Genomic DNA, 16,509 nt, shown 5'->3' with positions numbered 1-16,509 from the left:
AAGTGAGGAAAGTCCTACCAGAGAATAGTCAAACATGTGATAGATAAACATATTATGCTTGATTTCCTTGTGTGACTTATGGGAGCCATACTCATTATTTTTAACTTCACTTGCTCTACCTACATTAGGCCTCTTGTCTTATTCTACCGCCCTAAGTCCCTCTCCCTCTGCCATTTGCTACAGCAGATCGGGGACCCCTCAAATGAGGAGCCCAAGGCTATAGACTCAGTTCAACACGGTCAAGTGTTGTTTCTACCTTTGGCCAGCAAGCCTGGGCCCTCTGCTGTCCTTCCCACGGTGTTCTCTGTATCATCAAAACTGAGGCATGTCTTAGGAGTGAGAAGTTTCGGTTAAGGAAATCAGGGTGGCGGTCCCCAATTTTAAAAAGTCCATCCTACCTTCCTGCACAGCAGTATGATTCTTGATTCAGAAGATGGATAAATTTCAGAGCCTTGCATCTTATTTTCCTGCATTAACACCTAGCACACCCCACAGACACGTGGGCTGGTAAGTCCTCTTGTGTAAGTTTTCCACAATTCATCTTTGTGATTCACCATTTCTAATGTTAGTAATTTACAGTAATGAGCTATGAGCTGACACCCAGGCTGGATGAGACAGAGGCAACGTTCAATCTACAAGTGGCAAAGAGTACTTGAGGGATCCATTCTCTGCATTCTGAAAGCATCTTAATGATCCTAAGTGCTTTGGATGTTTAGAGGAAGTTCAAAGGCACTGAATCAATTGTACATCATTAAAAGAATACAATCCACAAAACTTGGGAGCTGGAGGAGTGGTATGTATTTTCCTGTTTCAGAGACTGCAGAGACTGAGGAGGTAGAAGGCTGGGAGACCGTTGAAGTAATGCTTTTGTTTGCTGGAAGCACAGGGTAAAGGCATGTTTCCTTATGTGTTCGTGGCTGGGTTCCAAATGGGCCTGGGTAAGACGAGTGAATTCAGGCATGTTTGGGAATCACAGAACCTATCAATCTATTGGTTTTTTTTTCCCCCCAGATGTCTTTCATTCAGCAAAATGCCAAACTCTTCAGCTGAACACTACTTCATAATTAATTTTTAAATTGATTCATATATATGACAGGATGGAATTTATATATTTCCAAAGATTTTTACATTTTTTACAATAAGGGTGGTTGGATAACTTTGGAACTGTGTCTCTTGTAACAGATTACTTATTTTGTGATAACAAGAATGACAAATGTGTAATATTAGAACATAAATATTGTCACCATGCAGATGGACACCCCTCAGTTCAGAAGGTCAATTTCTTAATATAAGAACACATGCCATTAATTTGATGAATTGCATTTTCCTCTCTCTCAGAGTAGGCTTTTTAATATGAATCCATTATTGAATAGGGGAGAGAATTCTAGTGCCAGCAAACTCGTGCCAGCTATTTTTAGATTCATATTTATGCTTTCCTCTAGTACCCACAGAAGGCAGCTGAGTATCTACAGAGTGGGAGAAACATGGCCATTGGCTTCAGACAGCACTGAGTTTGATCTTGGCCTTGCCACTGATTGGTTGAGTGGCCCTGAGCAAATCACTTACTTCTTTAAGACTTACCTTTCTTCCCCTGTGGAAAGAGCACAGTAGGGTTCCCGGCTGTGCTCCTGTGAGAATTAAATATATGTGCAAAATGTTGAAAATAAGGCCTTCTGGAAATTGTAGCAAGGAGCTCAGAGATCCTGCCCTCATTACTCTCCTCAGTTGACAGTGCAGAGATGGATGTGGAGGTGGGCTGCTTTCCTCACCTTGGCCACTGTTTGCTCCCTGACTTGCCACCATTGACTTGTTTTCTAGCCCAGCCCTATTGCAGTTGTGCCCTTTAGATGTCAGCCAGGCCTAAAGCCTATTCAGAGTCCACTGTGTCGCCCTTGATGGCCACACAGCAAAGCTGTCTTCTCTGGAGATCCTAGAGTTTTCCAACTCTACTTTCTTTGCCTTGCTTTGTTTTCCTCACTGTGCTTCCCCTGTGCATGCTGTGGACAATAGTCTTTTCCTTTCTGTGCTGAAGGATGTGGTAGTCTGAGAGGGAATGTAGTCCTTGTGTAAAATACATTCTTGTCTCTCTTTTCACATTGGTTACGTGCCCACAAGTATTATATGGGTAATGAAAGCATGGAGGTTGGAATTCAACTATGTCTGCCTGACAGACAGACTGGAGACTGAATGCAGAAGCAGAGATTGGTGGAAGTCTCTCTTGCCTACCAGTGGATCAACCTTTTCTCACAAAACTGGTCTTTTTTTCTTTCGTCAAGAGATCAGGGATGCCTGGGTGTCTCAGTTGGTTAAGCGGCTGTCTTTGGCTCAGGTCATGATCACAGGGTCCTAGGATTGAGTCCTGCATTGGGCTCCCTGCTCAGCGGGGAGCCTGCTTCTCCCTCTCCCTCTGCCACTCCCCCTGCTTGTATGCACGCTCCCTCTCTCTCTCTCTCTCTCTCTCTCTCTCTCTCTGTGTTAAATAAATAAATAAAATCTTTTAAAAAAAAGAGAGATCACACCTAAGAGCAAGGTCATTCTTATGATATGATAATGATATGATATGATTAGGTGATTCTCATGATTCACAGATTCCATCTTTGTGAATTTGCCTACTTACTAACATTTATTTAACTCCAAATCAGTATTCTTGTGCCTTCACCATCATTCACAGACATATGCAGACTGAGAAAGATGTGAGCCCCACTGAGGTCCAACAAGGCATCCCTCTGTTTTTGTCTCTGTCTCATACAGAAGGGAGAAGAAAATGGAGACAGGAGGGGGCTGTGCAGTGTAGTACGAGAAGTTCTGGCTCTGGGGCCCTTGGACCGAGTTTGAATCCCAACTCTGGCATCTGTTAGCGGAGTGCCTGTAGGGAATTCACTCAACACTTCTGGACTTCATTTTCTCTTTTGTAAAATAAAGAAAATAGAATCCACTGATCAGAGTCGTTTTTAGGATTTAAGATTATGATCTATGTAATATAGCTGTATATGCACATATATACCTCCAAGGAGCAATGGTTCAGTATTCACTGATTCACTGTTTGTGGAGACTTTGTAAAATATAACTACCACAAATAATGAGAAACAACCTTTTATGTATATTGTTTGTGTGTGTGTGTGTGTGTGTGTGTGTGTGTAAATATTTGTCGGTGGAAGAGTAGACAAGCAATAATAACTAGACCTTGGATTCGGTTCTGTTTCTATCAATAGACTCTACTGATGTGTGGACTGAGACAAGTCACTTTACCTCTGTGCCCTATAAATTCCTGATATGTAAAGTTAGGGTCAATGTGTCCGCAGTCCCCATAACAAGAAATAAAGTGAATTTAATGGTCATGAATTTCCTTAGTAACTTTTAAAGCACCCTAAAAATGGAAAGTAGTGTTTTTATCTGGCTCCTGTCCTGGAAGCAGGTGCCAACGGGAGGCTGGGATGGTGATTCTGCAGGGTCTCTAGTCTACAGCAGACTGTTCTAATCTAGAGTTCATTTATCCCTTGATTTGTTTATTCAATCTTTCAATGAACTTGTATTGAAAACTGACCATGTGCCCAGGCCTATGCAAGATGTGAGGGACACAAATGAATAAGCAAGACCCATTTCTCGAGATGCTTACTGCGGGAGACAAACATGCTATCTGGATTCTAGGATAGGGGTATACCAGGCTCCCATTCTTATGCCAGGCCCAAATTCTTCACATGGCCCTGGGTCTTCATCTGACCATGCCAGTTGCATATGTGTGTGTACTTGTGAGTGTGTGAGAGTGGGTATGAGTGTGTCCAGGGACAGAAATGGGGATGCAAAAATCCCCTGACATTTTCTCCAGGTGCAGTTTCCTCCATGTTCTTCTTTCCTTCACATTCATCCCCTTGGAGTCCCATGGAATGAGTGGTGATTTCTCTGGGATCTTAGTCATAATCCCTCATGCTACAACTACCAGCATAGAACTTCACAGATGTCCGGATGACAGTTCCTGAAAGTTAAATGCATCCAGCTGAACAAACTGCATGCACTTCAGATGTGCTCTGTGGGAAGCGTGTTGGGTCCTTTTTGTGTTCAAAACCCAGAGACCCCAGGATAAATAAACCCACTAACATGATTCCCTATGAGGAATCATTATTTGTCTCACAACTTCAATTCTCTGATACTATATGAAAGCAATTCTTAGATAACATACGCGTATAGGAACCGCCCTCAAGTTGTGTTAAGGGTCTATAATTTTGCAACTGCCCTTTCAAATTGTTTTGATGATGGATGTAAAATAGGGAGAAAAATTACAGACTTCCTTGGAAATTGCTTTGACACAAGATTTCAGTGGACAAAAAACCGATCTTAAAAGAGCTACCAGGAAACACAGTAATCATATGAGCCAAATCCTTTCAGAGAGAAGGTCTGGAGTGATGAAATGGATATCCTAATTTTTGGACTGTTAGTGTGAAAATTGTAATGCAATTTAGTTACAATACAATATACTTTATATCTCTTCCTCTAGCCTTCTTCTCTTTGGTTTCTTCCTCATCAATTGGACTAGTGATTCTAATCAAACTAATCAGCACGAATCATTCATTCATTCTTTCATGCATTCATTTATTACTAAGAGTGAATTAGAAGCCTGTAATGTTCAAGGCACTATCAGGACTAAAATTCCTTTCCTGGAACATGTCCTGTGGGGATAAATGAAATAGATATCCTGATGTGTAGCATTTTTCTGGATAGTTTTTCAATATTACATGTTTATTAAATTCTAGTAGACTCATTCACTTCTATTAAAGGTTTCAAAGATTTTTCTCCCAGTCTGTAAAAGGTGAAATCATCTCAGCCAAAGTAAAGTGGGGGTTTCTGTCCTAATAGCTTTTAAGTTCAAGCTGTCCAGCTTCCGGCAAGATAGTGAGGAGGTTAAGAATGTGGGCTCTGAGGTCAGACTGCCTGGATCCAGACTCTGGCTTTGATGTTTTTCTACCTGTATAAATTTAGGCAAGTTACCTGACTCTTTTACACCTCAATCTTATTATCTGTAAAGTGGGAATGATGATATCTACTTCATAGGGCTCTTCTGGGTATTAAGTGGGAGGTCCTATAAAGCACATAGTAGAGCAGCTGAACCGTATTAATCACAGTAAGTACTTGTTAGATGTCAGTTGTTATTGTTGGTATTATATCATGGAAGCCATTTGTTTGATTCCTGGATTGATTTGCTAGCACATTGGATGTTCTCTGCCAGAAATTTTCCATTTGCACTAACATGACATATGATGTTTGTTTGGATAAACTAGAGCCCACAAGTTAATTATTGCTAACGTCATAAATGCAAGGGTGCAGCTATGGGATTGATGGGCCTTATGTCCCTGAATGAGGGTTGGGAAAGATACATCCTGAATCTGTATCTCTAGGAACAAATGTACTAAACTACCAAGACTCTGACTAGGGAAATGGAAACCTAAGGAATAAATCTGGTGGAAATTTCACTTGAATTCTTAAATTAAGGAATAAACTGGTGGTTTTTACAAACTTAGACTTGATCAGAATCACACGGGAGATTTTTAATAATATAGATTTCTGAGCTCCAATTAGGACCTAATGAATTAGACTTTCCTGGAATTTCTATTTAACAAAGAAGTTCCCACCAGTAATTTGTATGCAGCTAGCCTGACACCACCATGTGAGAAGCATTGGCTTATGCTGTAGTGAGTGGTTGATAAGTAAATGCCATTATTAGGCAGACATTCTAGACCAGGTAGAAGAGATTAATTTCAACCTTAATTTGGTTTACCTTGAGGGAATCCTAGGGCCCCTGTGCTCTCACTTCTGGACTGGTGACATCGGGGGACAGAGGAGGAAAGAGGCACATTGAAGGGCTCTGTAATTTGAGTGGCTATCCTTTGTTCTCTGTGAATCCCTTGGAACTTCCTCCTAGAGCTTAGAAGAAGAGGCCTCACATCTCACCCTTTGACAACAGTTCCTGGGTTTCCTGGGTTTATGTGGAAAACCTCCAGCAAACATGCAGCTCATGGTTATAATACCTGGTTTTTCAAAAACAAAAAAACAAAACAAACCCCCCAAAAACAAACCTCCAAAACACTGGAAAGCTGAAAAACAGACATAAAAATTTAAAACACCAGCACAGAGCAAACCACCATTGCCTCAAGAAAGCAGCTGGCTTAAACATTTTAGACACTACATTTTGTAAGTGAGATTGTGGCCCTTTTTGTTTCAATGCTAGAGAGTGCAGAGCCAAGTTTACAGCTCACATCGCACAAATAAGGTTTGGGAAGTTTGGCCAAAAGTCTCCCTCTTGGACTCTTCACATGATTTTTCCCACCCTTGTTTATAAAACTTTGTCATTATTTCCTCAGTGAGGTATTTTTTTTTTTAAAGATTTTATTTATTTATTTGACGGAGAGAGACACGGCGAGAGAGGGAACACAAGCAGGGGCAGAAAGAGAGGGAGAAGCAGACTTCCTGCCGAGCAGGGGTCCTGATGCAGGCCTCGATCCCAGGACCCTGGGACCATGACCTGAGCTGAAGGCAGCTGTTTAACGACTTAGCTACTCAGGCGCTCCCCTGAGTGAGGTATTTTTATTTTTATTTGTTTTTAAAGATTTTATTTATTTATTTGAAAGAGAGAATGAGAGAGAGAGAGAGAGAGCATGAGAGGGGGGAGGGTCAGAGGGAGAAGCAGACTCCCTGCTGAGCAGGGAGCCCGATGTGGGACTCGATCCCGGGACTCCAGGATCATGACCCGAGCCAAAGGCAGCCGCCCAACCAACTGAGCCACCCAGGCGCCTGGTATTTTTAATCCTCTCCTACTACATATGGTATAACGCATATAAAATCAATTTTGGAACAAGTTGAGGATTTGAACATAGAGACATATATATAGTAGGCAATTGGCACCTGAGATATCATTTCTGTCCTAATTTACGCAACTTAGCAGTCAGAGAGTCATAGAAACAGATAAAACAAACTGCAGTGTGGTTTTCTAGGTGCTCTGAAGGTGCTATGGACACATGCTGGTGGTTGTCCACAGTGGAGGAAGCATCCCCCATTTGCCCAGGAACAATTATTCTGTGCCTGTTGTATGCCAACAATTCTTTTAGGCCCCGAAGGTAAAAACTCCCTAAGCCCCAAGGAGTTCAAGTCGATGGGGAAGACAAATATGGAGGCAAATAACTATCCTATAACGTGATTCATTCTAAAACTGAGTATGTATAAAATGCTGTGAAAACACAGAGGAGGGGCAATTAATTATATCTGGGAAAGGAAGTCTCAAGGAGAGAGTGCTACAGAGAGGTGATGACATTTCAGCTTGATCTTGTGCATAACAAATGACTTTCTATAAGGTATTTTCCACCTGTTTTGAATTAACTAAAATGATTAGGTCTTAGAATTTATAAAGGTCATCTCTACTAGAATGGGAAAAGTGGATCACTCTTGTAAAATAACCATTTAAAAGGCACCAGCCTGATTCTGGATGGCTACCAGAACCAATTAATGCTAAAATGCAGAAGAAAGAAGGTTTTTGAAACTGGGGATGGGGATTTATTTGATAAAAAATAGTGCTAATAAATAATTGTATGTAATTAACTATAAGCAATATAATCTCAAATAATTATATCTTCCTACTCTATCACATTGCCTTTTAGTTTGTGTTCGACCAATTGAGGCAAAACTACAGGGAAAAGCCACTGACTAAGGAGATAAATAGAAAAGTTGCCAATCCTCATGACAGAAGTAATGCTATGTGTGCTCCAAATCCACTTTGTTTTCTTCCTGGGTCCATTATGAAACTCTGTTTTCTCATCACCCTTGCTGATATCTGTCACTTCCAGAACTGACCTATAAAAATCTTCCACGCGTGATCTTTGACTCTCTCACTTTCCCTTCCATGGAGACCATAAGTGAAAGACAGTGGCATCAGGAGATGGAAGGAGCTCGGGTCCCTTGGGTACACTTAGAGGAGGACTTGCTCGGAAAGCGAACCAGGAACGTCCACACTGGCTTTTGCCTGAGCGAGGGAGTATTGTACATCGCGCAAGACCACTGAGATTTGCGATTCTTTGTTATATAGTGGTTAGTCTGTCCTCGCACACCCTTCATGAGATGATGTCAGCACTTTTCCTTTAAAGTTACCTTCTTTCGTCCCCCTCCATCCATCCTCAGAATCACATAATACATGGTGGTTAATTCAATACATGTTTACAGGATCTATGAATTAAGGTTTTCAGGCATTGAATAAGGTTGGTACTGTAACTTCAAACTATCAAGTATGCATAAAATAGGTCCTGAAAATAAGCAGATCTCACTTCTCAGAGGAGCTACGTTACGTTGGCTGTGATTCATGTAGCACACGTGTGGGACTCCTCGAAGTCTGAGCCCCTGTGTCAGGCCCAGGGCACACACAGAACGTAAGGGGAGCATGTTCCGCTGTCATGGCTGTGAACATACTTGGAAGAGGGCCACCCAGCGTGTAAAGAATGAGTTGGGTCACTTGTCCTTAGTCCTCAGAGGCTTAGATTTGTTTGGCAAAGCAGTAAGGTTTTTAAATAGCTGTTTCCATGTGTGAATTCTGAAGTTATTTCTGTGACATTCTAATGTACCTGAATGAACAATTTATTCAATCAAGAATATTTCGTAAGCATACGAAACACAGTGAACAGATTGGCCCCTGCCTTCAAGAATTGTATAATCTAGGAAGGAGAAAGAGACATTTAAAATATAGCGATGAGTGTTTTCGTGGAGGCAAGACAGAGTGTGTTGCATTTATTTTCCACATTTTCTCTTCTTTCTGGACAAAAAGATATGTTAATACTTCTGTTTTTTAAAACCAAAGCAACACCAAGAAGAACTTGTCTATGTGCAAAATTTTATTCAATTATTAAGGTCTGTAAATGTGTTTTTTCTCCTTGGTCATCATGGGTGTGGTATGGGTAGAGAGTTGGAGTTAGTGGAAGGGGTATTGTTGTATTAAACATGCTGATTGATTTTGAGACTCTGATGAACGATGTATATGCATTTATCTGTGAATAGGTGGCCATTCATAGATCTCTATGTAGGAGCCACAGATATACGAGAATTTCCTTTTTTTATCCCTATCACTAGGTTGCTCAGTGGCAGAGGCGTAATTAATTCCTTAGTTAACTCCTTGATACGATGTCAAAAATAGTGAATTATTGAACCTGCAAGTATGTCTGGTTTTCTTGCATTCAAATTCCCATGTCTCCAGTGTATCCCTCGCATTGCTCTGAGATTCATTTCCCCAAGCTCATCTCATTGCACCTATTTCCCTTTTGAAAACACCCTCAGGGGCTCACACTGCTTACTGAATTACATCCAACTCCATAGTAGCATTTCATGCCCTCCCGGTCTGCCTCATGCAGATTGCTAATCCCATTCTTAGAGCACTCTTCTTGTCCCTCACTGCAGGTGCAAAGTCCTGAATGTTCTTTCAGTTCCACATACCCCTTAAGGCTCTTCCTTATTCCTACTTCTTTACAGTATCCCAAGGCTGTCCCTGGACTCCTCACCCAATGAGCTTCTCGAGCGCCAGTTTCCTACAGAAATGCCTGTTTTCAGGGACTGGAGCTGGAGTAGGGTGGCTGAGCTCAGCAGCCACAGACTGGTCACCAGAGGAGACCGCTCCTGTGCTGTCAGAGGGCATCTGTGGATCTTCAGGTAACGACAGACAGGGGGACCTTCTTAATTCCACCCTGTCTGACCTCTCCCTAGAGGGTCTCTGACAGTTCCTTAAGGTCAGCATCTTCTGATCTGCTGTCTTCCAAAGAATGGGTGTGGGGGGAGAGACGTTGAGCCAGTGATGCCTAAGGAATCAGAATCCGGAAGTCTAGCCTCTTCCTATGGCTGCCATCCATCACCTGCCTCGACATCATCTGAAAACTTTAAAATGCAGAATCCAGGCCCACAACAGACCAATCAAAGCACATGAGTGGTAGAGCTCAAACAGTCACAGTTTATTTTTTTATTTATTTTTTTAAAAGATTTAATTTATTCATTTGAGACACAGAGATACAGAGAGAGAGAGAGAGGATGAGCAGGGGGAGAGGCAGAGGCAAAAGGAGAAGCAGGCTCCCCGCTGAGCTGGGAGCCCAATGTGGGGCTCGAACCCAGGACTCTGGGATCATGACCTGAGCTGAAGGCAGACCTGCAACCATCTGAGCCACCCAGGCGCCCCAAGACAGCCACAGTTTAAATAATTATTCTGCGTAGGTGACTTAAGTCTGACAGCCAACCTCCACAGATGGGCACAGTCTGTGAGAAGATCCTGGTATTCGTCCCATTACTGCCACCCTCAAAGTAAGGGTTAATTGGCTTTCATTTCTTTGTTTGTTCACATTAGTGTTCGGCCTCTTGGCTGCCGTGTGGATAGCAGGAAAGTGGAGTCCAAGGCGTGGGGGAGTGAGGGCAAATCAGGACCATACCTGCTTGTGGGGACTGTCCTTGACAATCACAAGGAAAGGAGTACAGTATTATTTTGGAGGGGTGGGAATTACATGAATAATCTTCAATGTCCACTCACTATTTTCCTGAGCATTAGGTACTAGGCAGGCAAACGTGAAGGGTCTGCAGTCCCTGATGCCTCCTACTTCATGTCCCCCACCCCTATCTTGTCCTATTTCCAGAACCTTCACCCTCAGGTCTCAAGCTTGGCGACATTGCTATAACCAGTGCTGACATATTGGAAGAATATAAAAGAACATAGATTATATTTAATTATTGTTCCTTTCTAAGTTTTTCCTTTTGCATGGTTTTTTTAAAAATATTTTTTATTTTATTTATTTGAGAGAGAGAGAATGAGAGATAGAGAGCACGAGAGGGAAGAGGGTCAGAGGGAGAAGCAGACTCCCTGCTGAGCAGGGAGCCCGATGCAGGACTCGATCCCGGGACTCCAGGATCATGACCTGAGCCGAAAGCAGTCGCTTAACCAACTGAGCCACCCAGGCACCCTTGCATGGGTTTTATAACGTATATGATACATAGTGGAACATATATATTCATAAATGAAAATACATACGTTCTCATGATACATATAGTCACTTTTCTTTAACTGATCCTGTAATACCTTTAAAAAAAAAAACCTCACTATCAGCTATCCTGACAATGCAGCAACCTGATCCTCTAAGTTATAACCAACTGCTGGCTCCTCTTTCCCGATGACTCTCTAAGGTCTGGGAATTTTGTATTTTGGACTCTCCCAGGGCTTTAATGAATTTCCTTTTGATGCTTGTCCAATGGAACCAGCATTGCTATTTGACATTTTGAATTTTTCATTTCAGTATGTGACCTTGTAGGGTGTTGTTTTGAAGTAACCAAATCCCGATCTTAATCTAGTGAGTTTAACCCTTGCCTGTTTCTCTGCCAACGTCATGGCCAATTAAATGCTTTGGTAGTCACGTAACGCACCAGAAAATTAAAGCTGGTCCTCAATTAAAAGTCCACCCTCTTCCACCTGTGACCTAACTCAAATTATTTTGTGTGACCTTACAAATTTGAGATACACAACGTTTATATTCTTAGCTTCTTGACCCTCCACCAGTTCAATATATAGCAAATACCTGTCTCTCTCTATAAAGTGCAGCGTGAGTGTGTATAATCCTGAGTCATTTAATTTCTTTTTAAGTTGGGTTCTTTTCGGTCCAAGGATCATTTTTTTCATAATAGATCTAAATTCATACCAGTTGGTACTATTTCCAGAACAGCCTTGTCACCGACATAAATCATCTCATTTTAGCAGCTACAGTAAATAATTGGGCCCCTGAGACATTGTTTTCCATCTTCTCTGCAGAGAGCTCTCTACAACCTCTAGGTTCTCCCCTGGGTGTGCAGGGTGAGGGTGCCGTTGCCTCTGGCCTTTTCATTTATTATTTATTTCATTTATGGCAGGACTCAGAACAAATTGGAATTGGCAAAAAAATGGAGAGAGTCTGTGGAATGATAATGTCCAAGGTTCTCATGATTACCAGAAACTGTGGGCAGAGCAGACAGGGATTAGAGAACAAGAGAAACACAAAATGCAATATCATTTCAAATCAGAACACCTAAGAAAAAAATACTTGCAACTGTGTGAATTGTCACGTCTTAATAACAAAAGCTGGTCTAATAAAGTTTTGTGTGTTGTTTTGTTTTTGGAAGTCCAGTGTAGCCTCCATGGCTAGAAGGCCAGGGGAGTGCTGGGTCCAGGCCAGGAGCTCCAGCAGGAAGTTGACAGACTTGCAGTATTGCCTCCCTGGGGCTAAGCTTCTCCCCTGTAAGCTTCAGTTTTTCAGGTAGTAAACACCCATGGATTGATTACTTTTCCCGGTTCCTGGAGTATAAAAGGGTCAGCTCACCATTAGGTTGTAATAAAGCTTCCTCCTTGGTTTCTGGTTGATGAAATACTTTCCAGCTTTTGCACAAAGATTAATTTGCTACAATAGAACTTGATTACATTTCAGTAGCTTTTTATCATACAGCTTTCATCTTGGATCAGTTCTTAAAACAGGGAGCCTTTAAATGATATGATCCTGATTGATACCAAGTAGGATTTTACTCAAAGGCAGCCCAAAATGTGTAAAGTATCTATCTGGCCTAATAGCCAAAACAGAGTAAATGCTTAATAAAGGAGATCTCTCCTGTCTTTTGTTATGTGGTGTGTGTGTGTGTGTGTGTGTGTGTGTGTGTATCCGTTCTTCCAGAATTTCAGAGTTTCAATAGATCCTAGAGGTCATGTAGTCCAGTGATGTATAACCTCAGACACAATAATAGATAGGTATTGTTTTTACTTTTTTTAAGTTAAGTTTCTAATTTTAATTCCAGCATAGTTAACATACGGTGTTATATTACTTTCAGGTGTACAATACAGTGATTCCACAATTCTATACATTGCTTAGAGCTTATCAAGATAAGTGTACTCTTAATCCCCATCATGTTTCATCCATTCCCCCCACTCTACCTGCCTCCCCCCTGGTAACCATTAGTGTGTTCTCTATAGGTAAGAGTCTGTTTCTTGGTTTCTCTCTCTGTCTTTCCTTTGCTGGTTTGTTTTCTTAAATTCCACACATGTGTGAAATTATATGGTATTTGTCTTTGACTAACTTATTTCACTTAGCATACTACTCTATAGCTCCATCCATGTCATTGCAAATGGCAAGATTTCATCCTTTTTTATGGCTGGATAATATTCCATTGTATATATAAACCACTTCTTTATCCATTCGTCTATTGATGGACACTTGGGCTGCTTCCATAATTTGGTTATTGTAAATAATGCTGCAGTAAACAGCTTTGAATTAGTGTTCTTGTAGTTTGAGGGTAAATACCCAGTTGTGTGATTACTGGCTTATAGGGTACTTCCATTTTTAATTTTTTGAGGAAACTCCATACTGTTTTCCAGAGTCGCTGAACCAGTTTACATTCCCACCAACAGTGATCATCCTCACCAACACTTGTTTCTTGTGTTTTTTATTTTAGCCTTTCTGACAGGCGTGAGGTGATATTTCATTGTGGTTTTGATTTGCATTTTCCTGATGATGAGTGATGTTGAACATCTTTTCATGTGTCTGTTGGTCATCTGGATGTCTTCTTTGGAGAAGTGTCTGTTCATGTCTTCTGCCCATTTTTTAATGGCATTATTTGGTTTTTGGTTGTTGAGTTATGTAAGTTCTTTATATACTTTGGATACTAGCCCTTTATCTGATATGTGATTTGCAAATATCTTCTCCCACTCCATAGGTTGCCTTTGAGTTTTGTTTGTTGTTCCCTTCACTATGCAGAGGTAGGTATTATTACTATCCTTATTCTTCAGATGAGGAAACTGAAACCTAGAAAGATGAAATAATTTACAGAATCATCTAGCTAGGATTCAAACTCAGACCTAACTCCAATAACTCTGTTCCTCACCACTATCTTAGATGCCTTTTAGGTCATATTTAAACTCATGCTATCAAGTTGAAAGTATTAGTTGTCTGTTGCTATTTTACAAACCCACCCCAAAACTTAGACATATAATGGCTTATTTTCGTGCATGGTTTCTGTGGGTCAAGAATTCAAGAGGCTCTTGATGAGGCAGTTCTCACTCAAGGTCTCTTAGGAAGTTGTGGTCAGATGTTGGCTGAGGCTATAGTTGCCTGAAGTCTGGACTGGGGCTAGAAAATTCACCTCCAAGGTGGCTCATTCACATGTCTGACAGATTGGTGCTGGCTGCTAGCAGGGGTCTTCCATTGCTCTCCATGTGGATTTCTTCACAGGGCTATTGAGTGTCCTTACAGCGTAGTGGCTAGCTTCCCCTGATTCAAAAGATCAAGGCTGAAGCAATAATGCCTTTCATAATGTAGCCTCGGAAATAACATACTGTTATTCCCATCACATTCTGTTGGCCACACAGGAAACTCTAATTCAGTGTGTGAAGGACTATATATGGGTGTGAATACCAGGAGGCATGAGTCATTAGGGGTCATCTTGAAGGCTGGCTTCGATCGCAGACCACTACTTACTCTCTTCTTTCATAAGCCCTTTCCGAACCTGACTCTAGTCTAACATTCTTAGCCTTTATCAATCCATTATAGACATTCAATTAATATTAGCATATCCAATGAACTCAATAAATATTTTGGACCTAGGAAAGTGAAGAAACCCAATTTTCTGAGCTGTTGCTAGAGGAATTACATAACTTGGGCCTTCACCAATGACTCATTTTTTTCCATCTGCCTTATCCTTTTCAGAAACTGCCAGCTTACCTTCCCTATAAGCTTATAATCTAAGTGATTGTGTAGGGAACCTCATAACTGAGGCCACTCCATCTGATCCACTGAGAGACACAAGAACAGTTTTGGCCAATTGGTGCTTCTCAACTAATCAGAGTCTTCTCCGGGATAATGTCCCTGAGAGAGCTTCTCTAGTAGCTTCTAGTCCTAGAGAAAGCCATGAAGCAGGTCTCTTAGATACTCCATTTTAGAGCCAACCATGAGTCAATTCTGTAATGTGTAAAGAGCTATAAATATCCTCATGCATTAATAATGCTGGTTGTTGGTATATAGAAATACGGTATAGTGAAAAATGTTTCTTTGGGAAGAAGGCCATTTTATTTGTCATCACTAATTTACTAACATTTTTCATCCTATACATTACTTAATGAAGATAAGCCACTGAAACACTAGTTAGGACAGGAACTGTGTTTTTCCAGAAGCAGTGCCTGGTGTGATGTTTAAAAATACAATGCTCTTCCAGTCCCTGCTTCTTTCTTGTTCCAAGGATGTCATTATCAATACTAATATAAATTTTTCATTGCTTGAGCCATTACCATATACTGGGAATAGATTTTTCAATTTTTCAAGTTCCACTGAGTATATTAGCAAAATTATCTGTCTGTCAGTGGGCATGTGGTGACGCCAGTAGCATCTCTGATTTTGATTGTTCTAAATCTTTATTTTTACAGGTCTCCAGTAGAGAAAAGGCCAAGGATTTATTTGCAAACCCTCCTCCCCACACTTTCCTTCTGATCGCTTTCTCTCATACCTTTTATTCTCTTGTCTGAGTCTTTGAGAAGATGAATACTAAAAGCAATCTAAGAGAAAGGATATGTATATTTCATTGGTAAGATTGTGAGCTTTTGAAAATCATGCTTCAAGGTGCTTTACTTTATTATTTTTAATATCCCAAAAGTTAGAGCAGAAAATTTGTTAAAGAGGAGGTTCTTGACCCATGCAGAATCTTACTATGCTTTAGGTGCAGACTCCGAATGGAGCCATATTTTAACACTCAGTGTAGGGACTATTCTGGCCTCCTACACAAATGACCTATGGCAGCTTGAACTCTGTTCTTTTGTAATCATCATGAGCTACAAGTGGTATGCATGCCTTTAGAATGAATTTTAGACTTCAGTGCGGGGTGTTATGCAAGAAGAACCTAAGACAGGGTCATGGTGGGTGGGACAAATTAGAATTTATAAGCATTCTTAATTGAAAAGGTGAAGTCACTCGGGTTAAGAAATAGAATGATGGGGTCATAGAATGGTAGATTTGGGAGGTAGCTCCAGGATCTGCTTCTCAGTTCCTCTTATATTAGAATTGGGAAAGAGAGGGCAAGTACATGGCCTAATTGTCACATGGCTGAAAAGTGGCAAATGGCCCTCAGATCAACATCCTTGACTTTCAGTCATGAACTTTCCCCAATATGTCACATTATTTCAAAACAAAAAGAAGATGATGTTAATTTTCCATGGAATTTGCTTTCTTTAAATTTAGATTGTTCAGAGGTAGAGACTAAAAAAATAGATTTTTTTTGTTTGAAATACCTGATTTGAGTAACTGCACAGATCAGGTTCAACAAATGGTCTTTTATTATTGTGTGTTGTTTATATCTATCCATTGAGCTTGATCTCGCGGTGTAATTTCAGTTGCGCTCCATGGTTACATCATCGTGCAGACAACCTGATCAATGGACCTGAGTTCATTAACATCTGTATTAGTTTCTTATTGTTGCTATGAGCAAATTACTGGCCCCAAACGATTCAACATA

Source organism: Zalophus californianus, chromosome 4, assembly GCF_009762305.2.
Source record: "Zalophus californianus isolate mZalCal1 chromosome 4, mZalCal1.pri.v2, whole genome shotgun sequence".
Classification (NCBI taxonomy): Eukaryota; Metazoa; Chordata; class Mammalia; order Carnivora; family Otariidae; genus Zalophus; species Zalophus californianus.
The sequence above is the reverse complement of the archived record's forward strand: the minus strand, read 5'-3'. Positions refer to the sequence as shown.